Source organism: Asparagus officinalis, chromosome 5 (genome assembly GCF_001876935.1).
Source record: "Asparagus officinalis chromosome 5, Aspof.V1, whole genome shotgun sequence".
In the NCBI taxonomy this organism is placed as follows: domain Eukaryota; kingdom Viridiplantae; phylum Streptophyta; class Magnoliopsida; order Asparagales; family Asparagaceae; genus Asparagus; species Asparagus officinalis.
Window position 1 is genome coordinate 15,974,590 of NC_033798.1, and position 8,019 is coordinate 15,982,608.

At 37.6% G+C, this 8,019-nt stretch overlaps 1 pseudogene; it reads right to left on the reverse strand.

Moving 5' to 3' along the window:
- Window positions 1–8,019, reverse strand: part of LOC109841562 — a 29,654-nt pseudogene that overhangs the window by 503 nt on the left and 21,132 nt on the right.

Here is an 8,019-nt window from a genome sequence, read left to right on the forward strand (position 1 = left end):
AACACTATTAATGAGAAAAGGTAACGGAAGAATTTGCGATGAAGGGAGTATTAGCCCGTCTTGATCGAAAAGAATTTTTCTTCCAAGAAGAAATCATATTCGAGAAGTGATAACTGTACTACAAAATTTATACTATATTTGTACTCCCACTGACAAAAAAATAAGGGTTCATGATGACTCACAATTTTTCTTGATCATTTCCAAGAAAGGACCTGACACATTTGTTAATGGTAGTACAGTAGCATGAATCTTGTACTACAATTATCATTTTCCATCTTGCTCTGCCGCTTTCTATCAAAAAAAAAGTTGCTTCTTCTTGGATTATCTTTGGTACATTTCACAAAAATCATGTACTTGGGGAGTTATCCACAAAATTACTATAGACTTCTTGTTAGAGAAAACTATCACGAACTCTCAAAAACTGTAGAAAAATACCATGACCATTGGAAATTATTGCCAACAGCGTTAATATCTTGGTAAAAATTTAAACTACCCTTAAATATATTTACCGTCCTACAAAGTTTATAAGGGTAATATATATATAAAGTGCGTCAAGTGCATCATAACAAAATTGTCCAAATCATGTCATGTGTGAAACACGTCAGGTAATAACCTATCTAATTATCGTCAAGCATTTAAAGGACATGGTAGTTTAGTGGGGGGAAAAACTCCATGATAGTTTTCTCTAATAACGTTCTCTAATAAAAAGTTTATGATAGTTTTTGAGCAAAACACACCGAAATTCAGAGTAGTTTTGTGAAATTTACCCTTGTTTTTTCTTTGTTGGATCATTTGTAGATCAAAGCAAAAGATCGAGATGAAGTTATATAACCCCGAAGTCCTACTGGCACCCCAAACACTGTATTGAACAAATTCAAAATTCAACCCCATAACAATTTCAGTAAACAACAAAAACTCACAGTTGCATTAGTGCAGCTGAAGCTGCAAAGCCGCCCACTTGCGCCTCGATAAAATCTAAAAAAGGGAAGAACATGAACATTCAAACTATAACCCATAGACTTATGCCCCTCACAATTCACTTGAAGAAACGCAACATCTAGGTTCTGTTGGATTTTTTAGTCAAAACCGCTTTTTAAAAATGAGTTTTTAAACTATGTATTTATTAATTACTGGTATTTTTCAAAAATCATTAGTAGCGTAATGGAAAATTAAAGTTTTGGTATTTCAAAAGGTCATGTGTTCCAGGCTTGCCAACGATAAGTTGAGAATTATTTTTATTCAATTAATCTTTCATAAGTTTTAGTGGGCCTTGTGTTAGGTCTCATGTTATGAGCCTACATCTTCTAATCTTGTTTTGATGATTACAAACAATTCCTAATACTATTTGTCTAGTGTTTATGTTTTCTTATTAGGTATTCTAGACAAATAATATGTCGGAGGATGGATGGAATTGCGCCATAGCGATAATATCCAATGGAGGTTGGCGGGATTGTTGAGTGAAGCTATGCATTCAAGTCAAGATCCAAGTTCAACCTTCATCCGCAAGTTTACCAAGACGAACATATTGAAGATCTATCAAGATTTTGTATATTAGTTGTTTTGTAGATTATATTGTGTGAATATATTTCAAGCTCAATATATATACACACACAATTTTGATTTTATTACAAAATGAGTTTATTTGAGAAAACAATGCAATATTGGTTTATTAATCTTGTTTACATTATATTCATGTTTTAAAACGTTTATAAAATTATTTCATAAAGTTTTCACATGTTCTTACATGTCAAACTTCATTTTCAAGATTCATCAAAAACATGTATTATGTATATTTTTTATAAACGTTGAGTTTTCACAAATATGATGACCTTTTTGCAAAATTCTTTTTCAAACAAGTTTGTCAAAATGTTATAAACTGTTTACAAAGTTTCACATTTTTTGGAATTTATTTACTATTTTTTACAAAGCCTTGAAACTTAATTTCAAAATCGATTCAGGCTGATAACCTGTTATCAGTCGACTGATCAGTCAACTGATGACATCAGTCGACTGATGTGTCGACTGATAAAAATGCCTGCAATCATCAAAAGTCTCTGTTTTATTTTGGTGGACTGACCAGTCGACTGATGATCCATTAGTCGACTGATAAAAGGTCATTAGTCGACTGATAAGCTGTCGATTGCCTCTAATGATTAGCTCATCAGTCGACTGATAAAACCCGTCAGTCGACTGATAAAACCCGTCAGTCGACTGATAAGCCTTCCAACGGCTAGTTTTGTGCAGTTTCCAGATTTTTATTTTTTAAGCTGTTTTGTCTTTTTCTCTGGATTTTGGTTGATGTCTTGAGTGCCTATAAATACCCTAGTGCATTCAACTCTTAAGGAAATCAAGAAAATTGTTTAATCAAGTTTTGAAAGAGTTTAGTTTGTGTTTAAGCATTATTTTAAGTTTGGTTCAAAAGAGGAGTTTTTTACAAGGAGGAAACTTTTGATTTCAATTGAGGAATTCATCCTCATCATCTATCTACAGCTCCTTGTGTTTATAGAGAACATTTCTAACTCTTTTATCTAGCTTATTTATCTTTTGTTTTTCATATTCATATCTTAGCTAGTTTATTTGATAGCTTATTTATCTTTTGTTTTTCATATTCATATCTTAGCTAGTTTATTTGAGTTAGAATTTTATTGTTCTCATTTATCACTCACACCTTTTTCATATTCATATCTTAGCTAGTTTATTTGAGTTAGAATTTTATTGTTCTCATTTATCACTCACACATCAATTGAGCTTTTAATATTATTCATACAATATATTGTTGGGTAATGGTGAGTGATTTAGTGAGATTAAGCTTACATTGAGTTCTCATCCAATTAGAGAATATTTTATTATAATTAAGCCTTATTGTGAGAATATCACCTTGTAATACACATTTACACCAAGAGAAGTGTGTGGTGAGGACTGTAGGCTGTCTAAAAATCACAATAGATAGCTTATCCCCCATCAACCACCGATGATGGAAGTTACAATCTGACGACTTCCAGAAGGCTGTAATCTGAAGACTTTCGCGTAGATTGCTGAAGGTTACAATCTGACGACCTTCACGACAACTGATGGAAGCTCTACTTCAACAGCCTTCACAATCAACATCGGGAGTTACAATCTGACGACTCTCATATTCTCAAGGAGCCAAGACGAAGATTACAAGACAATGATCTTTGCAACGCTATGACAAAAGAGATTACTTGGTGATAATCTCTGCAAGGCAAGACGCGGAGGTCCTCCCCGTGTTACAACATCAAAACGCCAGGGTCGAACCCCGCGTTACAACATCAAAACGCCAAGGTCGAACCCGCGTTACAACATCAAAACGCCAGGGTCGAACCCCGCGTCACAACATCAAAACGCCAGGGTCGAACCCCGCGTCACAACATCAAAACTCCAGGGTCGAACCCCGTGTATCAACAGTAAAACGCCAAGGTCGAAACCCGCGTTACAACATCAAAACGCCAGGGTCGAACCCCGCGTTACAACATCAAAAACGCCAGGGTCGAAGCCCGCGTTACAACATCAAAAACGCCAAGGTCGAAACCCGCGTTACAACATCAAAACACCAGGGTCGAACCCCGCGTTACAACATAAAAAACGCCAAGGTCGAAACCTGCGTTACAACATCAAAACGCCAGGGTCGAACCCCGCGTCACAACAGCAAAAACGCCAAGGTCGACCCTCGCGTTTTTCTACGCCCTGCGGGTACCCAACTCCGCGTCTCAATTCTAAGAGGCGAAGTTAGGGTCCTGAACGCCAACGTGGGCGTTTGACTCATTCAACATGAGCTGAACGGTTCTAAAATCATTTCCCACGATTTGGGGGCGGTTACATCCCACTTAGGAGAGATTTAAGGGGCGGTTTCACCCCCTTAATCCTCTATAAATAACTGAAGATCAATTCAGTTCAGGGGGCTAGTCGGTTGGATTTTTTTGGCTTGGATCGACCACTGGATTTTCGGATCTGAGAACTGGGCAGCAGAGGAGATCCTTGGAGCATTTTCTAGAGCTTGGGAGATCTGCAACAAGTGCTTTTTCAGCCTTGGCTTATTAACCGATTTTCGGTTCAAATCAACTCTTTCATAGAGTTAAAACTCGTTCAGAATTATCAATTCGTTCAGAGTTATCAACTCGTTCAGAGTTCTAAAACTTGCCACGCAAGTTCTCCACAACGTCAAAATCGTGAGGAGAAGACATCGTTCCAATGAATCAAGACGTGCGGATCGTCAACGGAGAGCAAACTCGACGCGAGCATTCGAGGGAGGCACTCCATCGCCACCAAGAACCCAGTTTTAAACAAAGGAGAAAGCCAAATTCGTTTTCCTCTCTTTTGTAATCAAATTGTAACCGAGATCAAAGGAATCAAAGTCAAATTTTCTTTATTCTCTTCTTTGCAATTTTTCCAACAAACAAGGACGTAGTCGATACCAAGAGGAGTGACGTCGGTAGTAAAGCCTAGATAGATGTAGTAAAGCCGAGCACTTGAGTGAGACGATACATGACGACCAACACTTGATACTGTTGTTTGTGTATGTACATTGTGAGAGATTTGTAGAGTTTTCGGTGAGCTAGAAAACCGAGTGTGTAGAGAAGTTTCGGCTTCCAAACCGGGTGTGTCGATAGTGGAGTTCTCCCTAGGAGTGGGGAGCAGAGATGTAGGACGGAAGGTCCGAACTCCGTGATCATTTTATTGTGTTTGGATTGATCTTTGTGTTCACTATTTGTTTATATTGTTTCTTGTTTATTTTCCCCTTTGCATATATATCCTTGCATATATGTTTCTTGTTTATTTTCCCCTTTGCATATATATCCTTGCATATATCTTATTGAATATCATCATTGTTAGAATATATTTGTTAATTAATTATATATATCCTTGCATATATCTTATTGAATATCATCATTGTTAGAATATATTTGTTAATTAATTTTAATTGGTATTAATATCTAATAAGATTAGAAATAATCCTATTCACCCCTCTATAGGGTACTTTCATCTTGGGTCATGGATCGTGGGCCGTGGGCCATGGGCTTGTGGGTCAATGGGTCGGGGATCGGGGCTAATCGGGCTGAGGCGCTAAGTGACGCTTTGTAAGGCGTATTTTTCACTTTGCACAGAGGCATCGGGGCTAGGTGGCGCCCTTTGGCGCCACGTTGCGTTCGCAGCACGGGCGAGCCTCGCGTTCGCAGCAGGGAACGCGACCCTCGCGTTCGCGCGAGGCTGGTAGCGACCCTCGCGTTGCATAGAAATGTGACCCTCGCGTTTAGACGTTTCTACATGCAGCAATTAAAACTGTATTTAAAACAGCATGTAGTAGTTACAGCAATTAAGTCATTTGCTATTTCAATCATAATTATCATTATGATTTGTAACAGTCAAATGACCCTTGAGCTGGCCTTAGAGGCCTATAAATAGTGCCCATTGGGGCAGCTCTTGGTATATACGAAAAACACATTGTAGTATTTAAGTTGTTGTGCTGTTGCTGCAGAGTTTGAAAGCGTACAAGCTTTAGTCTGTGCCCGAAAAAACAGAGCCCTGAACCGAAAGGTTTTTACAGATTGAAATATCTTTGTCTTAACCGAAAGGTTTTTGAACTGAAAGATTTTAACAGATCAATGAGATCTTTGCTTGAACCGAAAGATTTTGAACCGAAAGGTTTAACAGATCGAGGAGATATTTTCCTTGACCGAAAGGTCTTATAGATCGATGAGATCTTGACAGTACTTGGTCGGTACACATCAGTGTACTGTACTGCTATTCTTGGAAGCTGTTTGGCCTTGGGATCCTTGCACCAGAGTATGCCAAATATTACTTTAAGCACAACGTTTCATAAACGCACATCAACTAAACTTGAAAAAGTTTTAAAATATTGCACTTCAGCTCTCTAACAGATTTATCTGTATTATTCCAAATTTAGCCACAGACGCTAACAATCTTAAATCAATATTTTGATCTACCATGGATCCTACGAGGACTCTTGGAGTGGACTGTCTTAAGTTAGATAACTTTGATGGATCTAACTTCAACGCATAGCGTCGGAAAGTGATCTTCGGGATGTAACTCCTAAAAATCTATTATGTGGTTTCTGAGAAAAAAACCCGACTCTGAAGAAGATTCTGAGTCTGAAGCCTCTTGGGCTAGAGATGATCACTTTTGCAGGAGTCATCTCTTTAACTGTCTGGCCGATCATTAAACAGATGATTACACCAACAAGCCCTCTGTAAAGGAAATTTGGAATGTTTTGGCGGACCAGTACAAGGATGAGAAAAAGCTGTCCAAGTCTCACCTTATTGACAAGTTTATGGACTTCAAATTCGAAGATGACACTGGGGTTTTGCCTCAAGTCAAAGAGCTTGAAAAGCTTGTTATGAAGCTAAAGGATGAAAAGATTAATCTTTGTCAAACCTTCGTTTCTGGTGTAATTATCAATAAGCTTCCTCCATCTTGGATTTTATTCTCCACTGACATTCAAAGAAGGAAAAGACAGGTGACTTTGTTCGATTTGAAGAGGTTCATTCGAATTGAGGACGAGATTCGGACTCGCATGAAGAATGAGCTCCTTACTAAGCATATGGCGTCTACTAACATGATAGCTGCTAACTCTGAGAAGGGTACTAGTTCTTATTCCAAGAAGAAGAAAAATTCATGTAACAAAAAGAAGAACTATAATCCGAAGAATCTAAATGTTCAGAAGAAAGAGTTCAAGAAGAGCGGCAAATGCTTCAACTGTAGGAAGCAAGAACATTTTGCCAAGTACTGCAAAGCACCAAAGAAGGGAACAACACACAATGTTAATCAAGTTGACAATTGTGTGGCTATGCTCTTTTAGGTGATAACTCCCAACAACATCTCTGGTTGGTGGTTAGACACAGGTGCCACCTGTCATGTCTGCTCCAACAGAGATTTGTTCTCTCCTTATGTTGCTGCCAAAGAGAACGTATCAATAGCTGATCGTTCTATAGTGCCTATTCTTAGAACTGGGACTGTGGTGCTAACTCTCTCTTTAGGGAAGACTCTCACATTGAAGGATGCAAAACATATTCCCTCAATTACCAAAAACTTATGAAAATACCCTAGAGGGGAGGGGGTGAATAGGGTATTTACTAATTCAATCCGATATTAATACCAAATTAAAACTTATTAACTAATATCCTAGCAAAGTAATATACAATGAGATATGTGCAAGGATATACAATAAAACAATAAGCGATATAAACATGCAACAATGACGATATAGCGATATGATGAACAATGAGCACAAAAGAGATACGCCAAGGTAATTATAAACACAAAGAAATGATCACGGAGTTTGGTCGACCCACGACCTACGTCTCCGCTCCTCGCCCACAATGAGAATCTCCACTCACAAATAATTACTACACAATCGGTTTTTCAAGTTTACCAAAAATTTTTACAACTCTCACAAATGTAATCACACAATACACTTCTCTAAGTGTTGGCCTAGCCCGAGTCAACTTCCTCAAGTGCTCGGAATTACAACATCTCCCTAGGATTTACTATCGATACCACTCCTCTTGGAATTGATCTCGTCTCTCACCAACCACTTCTCTAAGTGTCCTTGTGTATTACAATGTGTTCTCTTAATAATTAAGCTCAAATACAAATGATTTATTCTCTAAATAAGATGAGAACTAAGTTAAGCCCACACTCAATGAATCACTCACAACAATCCAAATTATACTCAATGTGTAGTACTAAAAGCTCAATAAGTTGTGTGTGTGTTATCAATGAGCAATAATAAACTAAGCTCAATATAAAATCTAGCTTAATGAAAAAATAATCAATAACAAATATATATATAACTAGAAATCGAGTTTAGTGAAACTTCTTTGAAAACAAGAGTGAGAGAGATGAGAGATTGAAGCCTAAAAAACGAAAACATCGATCTCCTCCTCTTGTGAAAACTTTTTCACATAAACAACTTGAAAAGACACTTGAAAATCCTTAAACAAACTTGCCTAAAACTTGATTTTTGTTTTTCTTAGATAGTTC